Consider the following 16,952-nt stretch of genomic DNA (forward strand, 5'->3'; position numbering starts at 1 on the left):
GCTAGCAAAAGCAGTGGCTGTTGGCTCTGAACATGGAGGGGCTGCAGGAGGAGACCTTCAAATTTGCATTGTGGCACCCATCAGGGAGTGCTGATGGGTCTTCCAGCATTTGTCCCAAGCAGAGCAGCACTCCAAGAGGCAGCACTACAGTCCTGCCCTCAAATAGACCCTAGTCAGAATTTTACAGGAAGGACAGAAAACTTAAGCAAAATTCATGACTGAATATCATTTTTTTTCCATTGCAAACAAATAGAAAAACAAAACATACCAAATATGCTACTTGTGCCTGTAGATGCAGCAAACACCTTATTGCATTTTCATTTACAAAATCATTTAGCTTCATCAGCCGTGGGAAGCCTGGCTTCCTTCACTGCATTTCTTCTCAGAGAAACCAGCCCCTGAATACTGCAGTGACACAGTAGACATTCAGCAGGGCATTGGTCCCATCACATTAGGCTCCGTCACATCACATCAGTTGATGTGACTGACAGAACCTGACGTCTCATGTCGCAGCAGGGCACTTCACCCAGCATCGTGAGTTACAAAGATGCACTTTCTAGCAAAGTAAAATAAAGATGGATTGAAATGATGTTGGGTGGGGGAACATTCTCCAGGTCTTCCTGGTCAGAGCAATCTAAAAGTTATATTACAGTTTTTTATTGGAGTAAGATGGGTGAGATTTATGAGATACTGAGTGGCTCTACATAATTAGCTTCTTCAGAAAGGCTGATTTTATTAAAATGCAAAAGGAGATTAAGAGGCAGTATCTCCCTCAATAAATACCTTGTAAATGTGTGTGTATTTAAGCTCAGTAGGCATTAAGCTAGCTATTATATATGTTTGTATGTTGTATGTGGTTATATCCCCATACATAGGTAGACAACTGGATGAAATGCTTATGGGCACAAGGAAAATGGCTACAACCCTGCAACTACATTGCATTTTACATTTTGAGGTGTTTGGACAACTCACACTCCTGCATGTGAAAAAGCTACTAATACCATATCCAGTTGTACTTGAGGGTGAAATGACTGCCCGTTCCGCAGACCGGGTTACTTTTTTAAGCTAATGGTGTCTTCTTTTCATGTTAATCTGCAAAATCCTCAGAAGTGCCTTCAATTTCCATTTGTGTTAGAGACAGACATATTTTCTTAACTTCACTGTTGCTCCATTTTTTAAAAATTGTTTTTGTATTCTGACCCTTTAAAAGAGTGAAGTTTATCTTTTTGTTCAGTGTTCATTGGAGGAAGCATGTATCAGCTCTATTGTGCTGAAACACCCTGTACTGATGTAACCCTGAAAATCATTATATATATATATATCCATAAAAATAGATATGTGTGTATATATATGTACATAAATATATATGTATTATATAGTGTATGTGTATTACCTACTGATATTACAATGATAAATATATTTTACAAGAATGCATACATATGTACATCTTAGCAATTCATTTACATTAGCACCTCATGTTCATCAGAGGTTTTGCAGTGCAATTATTTTTAGAGGCTTAGCACTGCAATAATTTTCTATGTACAGATTGCATCCTGTATTCTGACTAGAGACCCCACACTTTCTTCTAGCCTACACTTGGTGCTGTCTGTTTTCTGACACCTTTTCCCTGTGTTTAATGTTCATGCACCCTTTTCCCACAGTCCCTTCAGACCCATCCCTTCAACCCTCTTCAGTCACTCTCAAAGTACTTTCCCCTTGGCACTCCAGAATGTCTTCTGCTTCCCCCATTCATTTTTTGCTTACTACTGCAATCCCTGTCTGTGGGAATCAGGAGGGGGCCCCCTTCCCTGAGTCAAGCTGAATTTCCTCACTTCAAGCGGTGGAAGTGGCAGCTATCATCACAGGGTTGTCAGCCTACCTTTCCCTGGGAAAGGCTTCTCGAGAGGAGAGCCAGCCCCACTGAGATGGGCTTGACACATGTCCACAGGAAATAACAGACAGTGGCTGCTCTTCAGGAAAAGGGGAAAACAACCTGAACTCCGAAAGAGAATATTTCACCTCAGCCTTTCAAAACAACAGTCACAACAAGCCGATGTGAGAAGACTGGTAAAAGAAAGCTTCAGGAGTGCGAAAAGGCTCTTTCCCCTTCCCTGTTTATGTGTATTTAGAGCAACTCAGCCTGTTGGCCTTGATACCTGGTGGCTAGTTGAAATCACTACACATCACATTTTCAACTTCATCAGAAACACTGCTGTGTGAGTTTCTCTCCTTTACTTTCTATTTTGATGGCATTTAGAGCTATGTGTTACCATTCCATCAGTAACTGATAATTTCCAGTGCATTAACTGACTAAATATTTATATAGAAATAAACCCAAACTAAATATTTATATAGAAATAAACCCAAAGTGGCAGCTTTTAATTAAACACTCATTTATTCTGAAACTAAACTGTGAAGCTTGGTTTGAGATTTGCCACAGAAACACTTGCCTGTCTAAACTGTGAGTGAAATATACTGTGTCTGGAAAAAATATTCATGATACTCTGAGTGTCTATTACCATTAAACACTGAAACACAGGTTTTCATTTTATCTGAATGCTTTTCTCTGGTTATTTTCCCATTGCTGCTGAAGAAAAGATTTGTCTCTAATGCTTTATTGATAGGAAAGTAAATGTGGTTTCTGCAGCCAGACTCATGCTGCTGTACTGAAACCTGCCAGTGAATATTCCTTAGGATTAGACACTGACCCTCTGTGCTATTGAATTGTTAGTTTGGGCTCTTCCATTGCTTTAGACTTGCTAGCACCACCAGCCAATATCACCCTGAGCAATTCCTAGGCATGTTTCAGGAGATTTGAAGGGGCACAGATAATTTCCAGTGCCCTGTCTGTAACTGTCCTGTTTTACAAAGTAAGAACACTTCAATCTTATTTCAGGTAATCCAGGACATTTTGTGCTAGTGGTGTCATCACCAGAGCATGGTCCCCTGTCTGCCCAAATTGCCTGTATTGTGCCCATGTTGGTACCTGAGCTGACTCCAAAGCTGTGTCGATAATTCAGCTGCTGCTGCTGGCAGCAGTGTGAGCTGCCAGGTGCTCAGGGCTGCTGTCATCAGGCCAGGTATGCATGGCTGTATTTAAGAAGCTGAGATTTGTAAAGTGATGATTTATGTGTATCTGGTTCCATGAATATACAGAGGAATACAGAAGGCAGGTTTTAGATTCAACAGCAGAAAACTGATACGGAGCAGTGATTTGTGAAACTCGATCAAGTTTCACGCTGAGAAGAGGAAATCACCTCCCTCGCTCAATTGCCCCAATGTGTTAATCTGACAACTCTGGTAGTCAGCACTGACTGCAGTAGGTCTCTGTTTGTAGTGCCATGGATAAAACAGCAGCTGTTTTGATTTGTATTAGCATGTACACTGGGATTTTCCAAGATAATCTATAAGGGAATGCATAACTGAATTCAGTAAAATATGGTGATTGTATCTCCCTTAAGATCTTTTGAGAAGCTTTTTAGAATATTATTTGCTGCAGTAGATAAATGCTCCAGAAAAATATTTATAGTCTAATGTTACCTGATTTCTCTTTAAAGCTACATTATTAACATCTGAGGACAAAACATTGTGAAGTTGAAATTGCACTACACCTTCATGCATATGCATTTTTTATTCAGTAATCCATTATGTACACCTAAAATATTGAAAATAACAGGGTTTTTTTCTCCTAAATAAACATGAGTGTGGGACACTGTGTAGCAGTTAACTCTTTTCCTGATATGTTCCCCCCAGTTTCATGATGATGATATCATGCTTATAAGGTCTGTCATGTTTTTGGGTTTGTCTTTTTTTTTAATTCAGCATTTTAATGAAAGTTTTTATTTCCAAAATATATATTAATTAGATTGAAGTTATAGTAAAATTTCTGCATTTGTTTTTATAGGAATGCTATTAGGTCTGCCAAAACTTCTCAGGTATTATTTTTCCCTTTTTTTTGGCATTTATATTATATTTCAGATGAACCTTTTTAGACATATTATAGGGTAAAAGACAATTTTAATTTAACTTAATTACAGAGAATTTGTTATAGTTGTAATCCTTGTTTTTCAAAGACTAAGGACATATTTTCTGAAAATTTTCTTTTTTAAGATCAGTGATTTATGCCTAACTGATTAATTAAAGATGTAGAAGTTTTTTTATTGAAAGTAGCGCCTTTTTATTTTCCTTTTATGATTTCAGTGTCAGAAAATGACATGTTAAACAGTTAATAAAGTTACAAGTCTTGAAATTCTTATTCTATGTATTTATCGGACTCACCTGAATCTGATGTGTTCTGCTACATGTCATGGTGTTTTAAAAATTTCCTGGCATTTCCATCATTAATTATTAGAATGGAATATGCCTCTTTTATTGCCTATTGGTGGATCTTTTCTATGTCATTGAATTCTTTCAGAAACAACCTTCCTTCAAAACTTCTTTCAGCCTCTGATCATTTGAAAAATGTTTTATTAAACTTTTTTAAAATTTAGATTGACTAACATTAAGTCAACTGATCCTAGAAAAGATGAGGAAAAACCTACATATTTCATGATTAGTTGTCCCTTTAGATTTTTTTAAGGTATCATGAATATCACCATTCAATTAGCTGACTTAAAAAACCTATTTTTAAGCCAAACTACAAAAGAACAAATTTAATATTTCTGATGCTCCTAAAACCTAAAACAAAACAAAAAAAAAATCAAATACTTTAGTTTTTTAAGACAGATCCAACTGAAAAACGTCTTTAAGTGACAGAGGAAAGATTAAAATATATTAAGACATAGGTTTTTAAAAGTGAGAGTTATACACAGGAATTTTTAAAGCTCTACAAAGCGTTCTTGCTCTTTTTCTCTCTCCCATAAATGTTGTTAATCTATCTGAAAAAAATATCATTAAACAATTATTCCTAAATAATTTTGTGCTAGTGGAGGACAGAGAAATACTAGGTAGAAAGCAAATATCTAAATGCATTTACTGATTTGCATCACAAAAAAAAAGAGAGTGAAATTAAGTTTATTCTTGGTGTTCTAGTGGGACACTCTCTTCCCCATAACAATTAATTTGGCTAATAATCAGGCTAAACTAATTTTGTCATCCACAATAACAGGTGAAAATCAAAAGCATACTACAGTATGAGAGTGGCTTATGTTACTTCATTACACATTATAAATACACATCACCCAAATAAAAAGGAATGACACGGTAAAGGATATTTTCAGTATATGTTTGGGTTGAATGTAACTCATGAATGAATTATGGAGGCCATTCCAAATATGTGCTGACAATATGTGTTGCAGAACAAGAGCATTGATGTTGCCAGTGTCCAGCTTTCAGAAATCTTGAGTCGGGTCACTGAATACTGAAGTCAGTTACAACCCCAGAAATTTACTAAAATAAAAAAAAAGCTTACAGTTCGATTGTGGACCCTGAAGAGTCAAATCCTTAAATTTTTCTCTACAGCTGTATGATCAATAAGTGCCCAATACTTAAATGAAAGTCGAGATAATATTTTAATCACTTAATTGTAAGAATGTGTTTTTAGGAAAAAAATACCCAAACACCTGATCTTTATAAAAATGGTAATAAAACTGTAAGAGCTAGAAATCTGTTCTGATGTAAATGTTAGGGATTTCCACTTTAGTATGTTGCATCTTGTAGTTTTCAGCAATTTTATTAAGATAATTGATTTCCTTTCTCTACTTGTAAAGCGTGAACCTTAATTAGTGAACCCTTGTTACATTAATTCAGGTGAATTCAGTGGGGTCCAAGGGTATCTCTAGATTTGGTACAGACAAACCTAACCATGTCTCTATATTAAAATATTTAGCCCAGATTTATCACCCTGCTGGTCAAGCAGAGGTTTTGCCTCGGTGGCACTCGTGAGTGCACTTGCTCTGTGTGAGTCTGTGGGAGATGTGTTGATGGATTGTTAGCACCAACACCTCCTGCATGTCAGGGAAGGAAATCATTGCTGATGGAAAAAAAAATTCTCTGGAAGGTCCCATTTAAACATACCCAGTGACCACGAAGCTGGGACCATGCTGGTGGCACCTTGCTGGCTGGACCAGTCTCACCCATACTATGGCATCCCCATAAAGGGCACCCTGAGCACACTTCCTCTGATCCCATCTCCCTGCCAACAATGTCCTGCTCCCATGCAACTGTGTGTTGTTCTGCACACCTCATGCCCAGTGCTGAGGGCATTTCTCCCTGGCTTCCTGACCACACAGAAGAGAACATCCCCCATTAGGGAAAGGTATGCTTTTTACAGGAGGTAGCTTGACTTTAAAAAAGAGTAGATCTCTTCCCCTGGATGTTGTGAACCAGGATAGAGAACTGATGTCTGCAGAGGTGACACGGCAGGGTAAGACACTCACAAATTATGAGGGCAGATGTCAGTTCCAAGTGACATGTTTTCCATAACCTATTGCCTCTCTTTGTTTATCCATCAAATACAATCTATATAGCAACCGCTCATCTATTTAGTCCTGGGTAGAACATAGAAATGCAAGTCAGACCTCAAATTTAGTTTGTCATTTGCCTTCTCAAAAGGAGATGTGATTTATGTTTATAATACAGTATTTGAAATGTCATTTAATAGGAAAACAAATGGCAGTTGGATTCCCATGAGCAAGGAGAGGGGATTGTGAAACTTTGAATTAAGTGGTTCTATCTTATCACACTTTAAGTTACATATTTTTATTCTAATTGTAAAAATTATCTGCCTTGACATATCTTTTCCATTATTTTTGTTAAAGGGTATTCATCAGCGGTGTTAATGATGACACAAAATTTTAATATATGCATTAAACATTTAAGTTTTAATATGTTAACATGACACCAGATGTGAATAATAACAATGTTTTATATATGAAGTGAAAACATATTTTATGTTGGAAATAGTTAGAATGCCTGGCAAGTGACTTATATCCATAACAATTTCATTTAAATATTGCTTTTGCACCCCATCTATCTTAGATGCAATTTTATAGTCCTTTTTAAAAATTCATTTCTGCATGACCTCTTTGAGGCTGCAACTTAGTGCCTCTAGCCTACATATTCAATTGCACTTGTACTTGTTCCCATTCAATTACCTTTCAAAGCGGAGAAACCAGCAAGTGCCCAGATCTGAACAGCATTTACCATTCTGGGACTTTTCAGGAATTACAACTTCTGTGCCGTTACACAGTAATAAGGGTAAAAGGCAAGAGAAAATCCATCAAATTGCTAAAATATGATGGTCTACAGGTTTGATTTAGATCTTCATAATTTGGGACCTCTTGGAACAGCCAGGTAGTTCCTAATATAAGATTATATTCCCTTGAATATCAGAACATTATGATGCATATATACAACAGCTTTCCTTTTATTTCTTCATATCCTACCTTCTGACTTGTGGCTTAAAAATTATCGTCCCAATAGCATCAGGGAAAGGGGTATCTTTGAAAGGATATATTGTAAAAGGAAAGGAAATATTTTGGTGTTTTAATGTGCCTATGTGGGAAAGTAATTTGCAAAAATCTCTGCAGAATTTCCATCCTCTATAGGCCTTTTAGCATATGACCAAATTGTGTAATGAAATGACCAAATTGTGTGATGTAATGAAATCTCTGCTCTCTGACTTTATGCACAACATAAATTCAGGAGTAGCTTCCATTCATGACAGTGTATAAGCTTAAACAGACCTTGTACCCCAAAAGTTCCCACTTTCAGTCCGTTAGGGCTGCAATATGTATTAAAAAAATATATATAAATCAGAAAGCAGGCATTCTGGAGTTCCAAACAGGCTTCCCTGTATTGTGCCCATTCTTATGATCTGGCTGAGAATTTACAAGTTCTGAGCACATTTCTCTCAGACAGCAGCAGACACTGTGGTCCAGCAGCAGGCTGCCTCTACCCCACCACCTCCAGCAGATGCAAGATGTCAAGGAAATAGATCAGGAAAAACACCAGGGAAGGACAGCAGATACTGTAAATCCCACCTGGAAAAACTCTCTTGGCAAAAAGGCAGAGATTTTTTCTCTGCATCTAATAGAGTGTGATATAATAAGCAACAGAGAGATAATAGGAAAATCATCATTTCAGAAATGTAGCTAAAAAGCTCGTACTGAATATGCAAATATTAACATGCAGATGGTAAATATTTTTATCTTTAGAAACACTAGCTGTAATTTGCTTCTCTGTTTATTTGTGTCTGGTATGTAATGTCAAGCATTTAAAATATTTATGGTCATGTTGGTTCTAGTCCAGCTCTTTGATTTGTATCTTTTAAATGAAGTTCCTTGTTAATAACCTAGAGTAAAAGTATTTTGAAAGATGTTTTATTCTTCTAAATACTATATGTATATGTATATGTATATGTATATGTATATGTATATATGCACATACATTTTTAAGAGCACAAATTAATGCTCAACATTTATTTTGAAGAAAATGCTCTTTCTCCTTATTCAATTTTTTTTATTGCTGTCTTGTTTTAAAAAAGGGTGCAAATAAGTTTACGAGGGTCAGAAGAATTGTTCTGCCTCTGCAGACAATTCACCTACAGAGGTTCAGCCACTGATGGAAAATTGCAAAATGGAACTACTACTTTTTTCCTGTAGTGAATAATTTATGCTTGGGAATGGTTTCATCACCGAGCACTCTTCAAGTCATTAAACTGAACTGAAGAAAATGGGGTGAAGTCATCATCAAGAAGGTCAATTTATGGAAATACTGTTATCTCTTTCACAGTATTATTAATACCTACTGACACCTTCATGTTCGGCAGGGTAAAGCCAATCATTAGCCTGTAAGGTATAAGTAAGGTCTCAAGCACATGCTCACAATGAGAACATCATTATTGTAAAAATGGTCTGAATGCAGCGGGTATGAGAAGGGAAAGACAGTGAGACAGGAGGAAGAGGCAGCTCTTGCTCTTAGAAAACCATAAACATAAAACCTAATTTTGGGCAGGCTGCTGTATTTTTTGCCATGGATCTGCATGGTGCTGCTGTTACTAACTGCGTATTGGTTATCTATATGGCAAATCGCTTCAATGTCTGAAGAACAGCCACTCTGTAATTTTAGGAAGAATTAAACTTGGCAGAAGGTTAAAGGGAAAGGCTATTTGACTCCCTTTGAAATGTGTGTAATTGTAATATTTACAACATTACTTACAAACGTCTAGTTAAAGTACATTGGCACCTGGGAAAAATTCCCTTCTGCAAGTCCTACTGTTTTCAAATCTAATGACTTGCATGTAGATTAAAGACATGTTAATCTGTGCAATCTGACTGTCATGACTTAAGGTTCAGATAAGGCTAGCTTCTTAGCAGGATTTTTGGCACTGGCAATCACAAAGAGTGCAAGTTTAAGAGTTTTATTAGCTAAAAATGCTATTCCGCTGCGTGAGTTTAAGAGGATATAACACTTCAGTGAAAAGGTTATATACAGTACCTTTAGAAATACCTCTGAAAATTCTACATTCCAAAAAACCTCAAAAATTATAGCGTTACCTGTGTATCATAATATTTTAAATAAACAATTGATGTACACATCATGTTTTATGAGCTTAATAAATAGCCAGTCTTACTAAATTTAACTTGAAATTTTTGCAAATCTGCTAATCCAAGTGCACTTCTCCAGGAAGAAGCATAACAAATCCCAATCCTGAACACAGTATTCCCTCTTATAACCAATACAAATCACGGCTTTTATTTCAAAGGGATATGCACTCTCCTTGCATTTTTTGAGACTATTGAAAAGACTTTATCCAGATTTTGTTTGTTTTAATGAAGCCTTCCTCATTGGAATGTAAATCTCAAAAGAACTATCTGCAATTGACATGATCAATATGAATTTCTGAATGCATTGGATCTTTTCTGTAAATGTGAGTTACTTAAAAAAGTAAATATGGATTTCAGGTAATTTAAGAATATTATTTTCTAAGGGCTTTAGCAGTAGCATCATAGAAATGCAGGAATGAAAATCGTCTTTAAAACTCAGCTCTCCCTGCCTTGAGAGATTGTCAAATATTCTCAGACCATCTGATTTTTGTCTAATCTATTCACAGAGGTCTTCAGTTATGAAGCAAAGAAGCTCCATAGGCAGCCTCCCAGTCCTAAAAAGCCTTTGCAGACAGAAAGTTTTTTGTTAATGTCTAATTTAATCTAAACTAACATTTTTCTCCCCTTTGAAAAATTAAGGCTGTGATTTCTTTTTTACATTGGGTGAAAATGGAGAGTAACCAATGACTGTGTTCATTATAGAACCCTTTTACATATTAGATGATTACTGAATTGCTCTTCACTCTTTTCAAAACTAAGCAAACCTATTTCTTTCAACCTTCAACCTCTTCTGTCACATTTTTAAATGTCTTAGCAGTGTTTATGCTCTTGGCCCACACTCTAGTTAGACTGCATCTTTTCTTAAAATGCCATGCTCAAAACCTGACCACATATTTTAGCTGAAATCCTGTTATGGCTGCATAGGCCAGAATAAAGACCTCCATCTCGAACTTATGGCATGCCACCTAGCATACTAGAATGACACTGGTCTTTTTACTTGATATAATGTTCAAACACATTAAGATATTTTAACTTATCATTGCTGCCAGATATTTTTCTGTTCAGCCATTTCACATTTTCTGTGGGTTTTCTTCCTTCCCAAGTATAGCATTCCTTAGAATGTCATATTGTTGGTTTTGGAGTATTTCAGCAACATTTTTAGGATCACTGTGAGTACTGATCTTGTCCTCCCAAGTGTTTGGAATTCCTCCTAAAAAGAAGACATCTGCCAGTTTTATGTGTACTCCATAATTCATTGTCCAACTCAGTAATGTGACTGTCCAATAGATTGGACCCAAAACAAATTTGTTGTGTGAGTTTTATAGCAAACTGCTAAAACTGACAAATTTTAGAGTTTATTTTGTTTGGAATACTCCACTCAATTCATGCATTCATAACAGCCAATCTACCTCAACATATGAAGCTTTGCATCCTTATTCCTTTACAAAGATTACCATCCATAAGTAGCTGTGTCAGAAGCAATGTCTTTCATAAATTGCACATAGAAACAATAGTGCCACTGCTTTTTTTTTTTGTTTGTTTGTTTTTTTTTTTTTGGTGTTTTTTTTTTTGGTTTTTTTTTTTGGTTTTTCTTTATTTCCTTACAGGAGAAAAATGCTAACTGCATAAGTTCTTTGTCATGTTCTCTTTGACTAGATTTATGGCACACCTTTGCAGAGACTTGGAAATAACTTGGGTTTACCACTGAAATTATAGCTCATGATCCATAATTTCCTACAGCATTTCAATATGAACTGGTAAAACTGTCACTAGCAGAGTTTCTACATACTGCCCAAAATGTTCTTTTCTTACATATAGCGTACAGTAATTTAAAAAAACCGCGAGTGTAGATGTGTGCATGACACTTGTTTTGCACTTGGGATTTGCATTCAGAGAAACATATAAGATTGCTGACTCATAAAGTAGATTAATTTGGAGGACCGCTGCTCACTAATTTCCCCCATTAATTTCCCCACATTGCCACTAGTAAAACTGTACAGGAATAATGCACCTCATTCACTGAGGTGGTTTTGTAAATAGTACTGACTGGCTGTCTCTCTGAGTGCTCAAATGCCTTTTCATATCTGGCCCCTAATAAATAATGAAATGTAGACGTTGCCCTTAGCTTACCAGTTTTGCTTTAGCATTGCCTGCATCCTGCCTGTCAACTGGATTTAGCATATTTGCATAATTAGGTTTCATTCATTCACTACTGGATTTTTTAAAACAAGAAAGGGAAAACCAAACCAAACAAGGAAGCAGGGAACAGCGTATCTGCATGAGGCATTTAAATGCCTCCTGCTAGGCATGTTTGAACAGATCCTATTTATGCATTTAGTTTGAAAAAAAAAGTAAAACATTTTAGGTAATTAAAATAATTCTGAATTCAATTTTAAATCCTGCTGGCATAATTTACTATTCTATGAGGACTGTCATGCAAAGAAAAAAAAAAAAGGAGGGTAAATAATCTCTTCCCAGTACAATGAAGTAGTCCTACTGCTACTGAAATGTGTAACAAAACTTCTGGTGTCGTTGGAAGAACAGCAAGTAACTTTTGTAAAGGCCTGGCTTTTAAAAAAACTCACAGCAGTTCAGTGGCTGAGAATTGTCTTTCACTGCCAAGTTCATGGTGACCAAAGCTGCATATAATAAAAACTTTTCTTTTGCTAACTTGAGGATCAGAAGCTGGGAAGAAATCTTGATATTTTCTGCAGGAATAGGATTATTTCTGTCATTGAAAACTCGGTGATTCCAATGTGCAATCAAGCACGGGTTTAGCATAACTTTGCAGGGATGTACTCTGGAAACACACAAGAAAAAGAGTAGTTTTGCACAGATGTGGAAGAAAAATTGCAGAGACTTAGTCTACAATGAGACAAAAGTCATTCCCTTTTCAATGGATCCAGAAAGAACAAACAGAAAAGGGAAGAAGGAAAATGTGAGAAAAGTAAGATTTTTTTTTTGCTTCTAACATCTTCAGGTCTAAAGTTGGTTAGTTTACTACCCAGACCATAGAAAAAAATATCAATAACAGAAACATAGAAAATAGACCTCATCATAGGCTCCTATGTTACAGAACATATAGTCTGTCCTTCCACCTTTCTGATGGGAATAACTATCCATACATGAAAGCATCTTCCCAATGCATTTTTAAAAATCTTGACTGACACATGAAATTCAACAGCTTTTCTTGGCAATGTATTCTGATGTTTCATTACTTGTAACACTAGAAATTTTCTTACCTGAAAGCTAAACCTAAGTCTCTCTTATTGAAATAAATTTTTCCTTTATTCTCAGTGGATATGAAAAGATGTTTTTCACTCCTCTATAAGTAGACAGACTCCTACCATTTTTCTCCTTCTTAGTTTTCTTTAACAGTTGCTTTTGACCACCACTGGCAGACTACCAGTGTTTCCTTACATCCATGGGCTCTGAGTTCCTTGCAACTCTCATTGCTTCTTCCTGGCCTCCATCCATCTGATCTGAATCTTTCCCTACCTGTGAGGCTGGAGTATGTTCCTATATACTGTGGACTCTAGGTGGAAAAGGAAAGATATGGCTTTTCACACATCTTTGATTTAAACCTGAAAAAACAGAGTGATTTCTTTGAAAGTGATAATTTCTGTCCTCACAGGAAAATGATGTTATGCACTGTTTCATTGACATAAGGTGAGCTTTTCTTTGACTGCTTGTTTGCTATATATGTATCTGTCATTGATTAACTAAAAATTTCAATGAGTATTAAAGAAGTGGCCCTGACATATTCAGCAATGACAAGTTGGTTCAAAATCCAGCTATTCACCACTCTCCATATTAAATGCAGAAATAAATACTTTTATATGCTACAAATAAACCAGTAAGAAAAAATCCTGAATATGAAACTGAGATCAAATCCCTTTGGAGAAATTAATATTTGGCGCTTTAGGATTTCTAGAACTGTCATGTCTCATTTTTGAGTTATTTCTAACACTAAATATTAAAGCAAATTTATCTTCTGAAACATGATAGGGGAAAAAATGGTTTCGTAGGATTTCATGGGCATTGTGTCTTTGTTAATCAACATGTAATACATTGCATTTACCAGTAAGAAATTAGAAATTATTTTATGCGTATTTCTTTTTTTAATTGCCACTCTTGGAAGCTCATTATGATTATGAAAGTCGAGTAGTTCTTTCTGGCTCACACACATCACTATCCATTACCCATAGCAAGCAAGAATAGGTGCAAAATAGGTTGAAATAAGGTTCATCATACATACTGGAGGTAAAGATTCTGCTGCTATAAATTAGCTAATAATGTATTTGACAATACAGAGAGCTAAATGAATGTCTCATGTCTAACAAACAGCTGTATTTGCATTCCTACGGATAATCGGTGAGCACTCAACCACAACGAATTTATTGAAGGAGGCTGATAGTTCTTTACCGTAAGACTAAGTCAGAGCATATTAATGTAACACACAGTCACACATGTGCATCCAAAAATGTGGGACACATGTGCCAACCATCCAGCCATGCTGATCTTTGGTACTCTGTCACCTTGCTTACAGTGGATTACTGCTGACAAGTTGTAAGTCCAGATTGGCTGGATTCTGCTATGGGATCTGATCCTTTGTGATGCTGAATATTGCTCTAAGTGATACAGACTGCAGACTGCAAGTCAGCACTTCATGGAAAATGTTCAGGAAATTGCAGAAATAAGTCCAGGATCTGCTGCCACCCCTTGAGATGAGATACAGAAAGCAAGAAGTTACTCAGAATAATTCCCAGCTCTCTGTTCTGATTTTCTCTAGTTGCTCTTGTCATCCAAAAAAAAAAAAAAACAAAAAAAAAAAAACCACAAAAACCACCAAAGGGATGCAAAAATTGTAATTAATGGCCAAGCTATGTGTGGACCTCCTCCTGTGGTTCTAGGCATGAGGTTGTTGTGGCAAAATTTAAGAAGACAGCCTTTTTTGGTTTTTTTGTTTTGTTTTGTTTTCTCTTTGTACGAACTGGACCCAAGCTCTGCAGGCTCCAGGGTTCTATTGTTCATTTTATTAGTCTTTCCCAAGAAATGTAGTTTTAACCATTGAGGAGAAAGAGGCAAATAGTTCTGTTTCTCCAAAGAAGCCAACTACATTATGATTATGAAAAAACTGTGAGGTCTGGAAAGCTTTTCTTGTTTAACTGTTCCTTTTTACCAGCTGGGTCTACAACTCTCAAGCTCACGTTTCTGTAGGCAGCCATGCACCCACACCACACAGCTGACTGTGCAAAAACTCTTGTGCATGGTTGGCAAAATAGTTTATTTCTATCAACTTGTTTTTTGGAACTCACTTTTTCATGTATGCAGAACAGTTAAGAGTCTCCAGGGCAAGACTGGAGTCCCCATTGCTTTTTATCTGGATGTGGAAAGAGGGAGAAAATGCCAGGCTCTTGGGCTTGTGCCCAGTTGTCCCAAAAGACCAAAGCTTAAGATCAGGAATTCAAATATGAAGCAACCAGAATCTTTCACATATGGATGCTTGGTGTTGAAACATTTTTGGGAAGTTCAAGAGCAGATTAAATAGTCCATTTTTATGGACTATAGGCATATACATTTTTTCAATACAAAAGTAAGGTAGCTGTCTTTTCTCTTCCAGCCTATTGGTAAACTAGTCTTTCTGTTGGTCTTTCAAGTTTTCACTGCATATCATCAACTGGAGGCAATTTGCACAGCTTTCCTCATGTCCAGGTAAGATAAGAAAATGGCCATTAAAGTCACAAAAATCTGGGAATGAATGAGCAGACACCAGTAGCAATTCTAGCTGGGATTACTTTATTTACTTGTGAATCAGCTACATTGTAGGATGGGAGCACAGGAAGAGAAGCAAAGAGAACTTATTTGCTATGATTGGCCAAGTTCACAAAAAAAAAAAAAAAAAAAAATTTTCTAAGGAATACCAGGGGGAAAGGCATAGCAAAAGTATTATGTGGTTTACATTCAGGAATTTGGTAATGAGAAGTGTTTTCATAGTTCACTTGTCCAGCTTGTCTGAATGGAATTTTTTTGCAAATGATCTACTCTTGTGCACCTAAACCGAGTCTGTGGACAAGCTGACTCTTCATGTCTGCACAAAAAAAGTACTACGTGTTCCAAACTGGCCTTTCTGAAACTCATTAGGCTTTGTTTGCTGCCTTTCATAACGACTATATGAGACATAAAACAGATGCGGACAATTGTTAGAAAAGCAATGATCAATATTGCCATTTTGCTTGGGAAACACAAGCAGGGTGAATTAGAGATGGACTGGACAGTAGTACAGGAAATAATGGAATGTCGTTACATAAATCACTAGCAATGCCTAGCTGTGGTATATCGTCATATACTTCAAAAGGATATTGCAGGATTAAAGAATATTTAAGAAAGAGGATAATGACAAATGGGCTTCAGGTAATTCAAACATCTAATGAGGAAATAAATTTTCTGCTTTAAAATTAGACTAAGCAATGTAGTGTATATTCATAAGAAAGGGTGGGAGGAGTTAATGTGTCTCACAGTGCAAGGAGAAGGAAGGCCCTTGTGGAACTGCAAGATAAAAAACAGACCTTGAATTGAAATGTGCCTAGGCAATGAAGCCCAGAAGACATGGAATGTGAAGAGGAAATTTCTCTGAACAGTAATAAAAATATGCAAAACTTATCTTCTGAAAGGCAGATTAAACCACACAAAGCTGGGTGTGAACACCTAATTCTTTTAACTTAGAGATCAAGATGAGAGCTACTTCCATGCCAGAGAGCAGGTGTTACAGAAGTTGAGCCATAAGCCTAGTCTGATCTTGTCTGGCACTTCATCCTTTTCCAAAAAACACTCTCACTGGGGACAGAGATTTAGTGTTGCATCAGAACATTGTTGCCAGCACCAAGGAATGAAAGGGAACTGGCCAGCATCAGTGTTGGAGACTGATGAGACCACTGAATATTCAGCAGGGGCACTGATTCAGGATGTAGAATCACAACCATCAGGAATCTCCAAAAAAATAGCCAGGTTTTGTTTTTTTACAAAATCTGGAGAGTCTAATGGCCCTTCAAGCTGAGTCTCTGATTCTGGAAAGAACTGTGCAATGTGGTAGCCTGTGATGGCACAAACATAATGATTTCCAGAGTCCTGGATGCAGCCATTTCCATTTGTTCCTGCATTCACATGCCCACACATAATAGTTTGTTCCTGACTGCTACAGCTCCAAACAAAGCCCAATTTAATATTAAAGCATGATGTCAAAACTGCCCAACTCCTCTGAAGAGGCAACCATTGAAAGGCTGCTGTTATTTCAATGTTAATGGAGCATAAGAATTCAAGTACAAACCATTGTTTTGACTATGGTTACTTAAAAATACATAGTGAGATGTCATGCCTTAAAACTCAAAGCTTTTGTTTAAGTAG

Source organism: Anomalospiza imberbis, chromosome 1 (genome assembly GCF_031753505.1).
Source record: "Anomalospiza imberbis isolate Cuckoo-Finch-1a 21T00152 chromosome 1, ASM3175350v1, whole genome shotgun sequence".
Lineage (NCBI taxonomy): Eukaryota > Metazoa > Chordata > Aves > Passeriformes > Viduidae > Anomalospiza > Anomalospiza imberbis.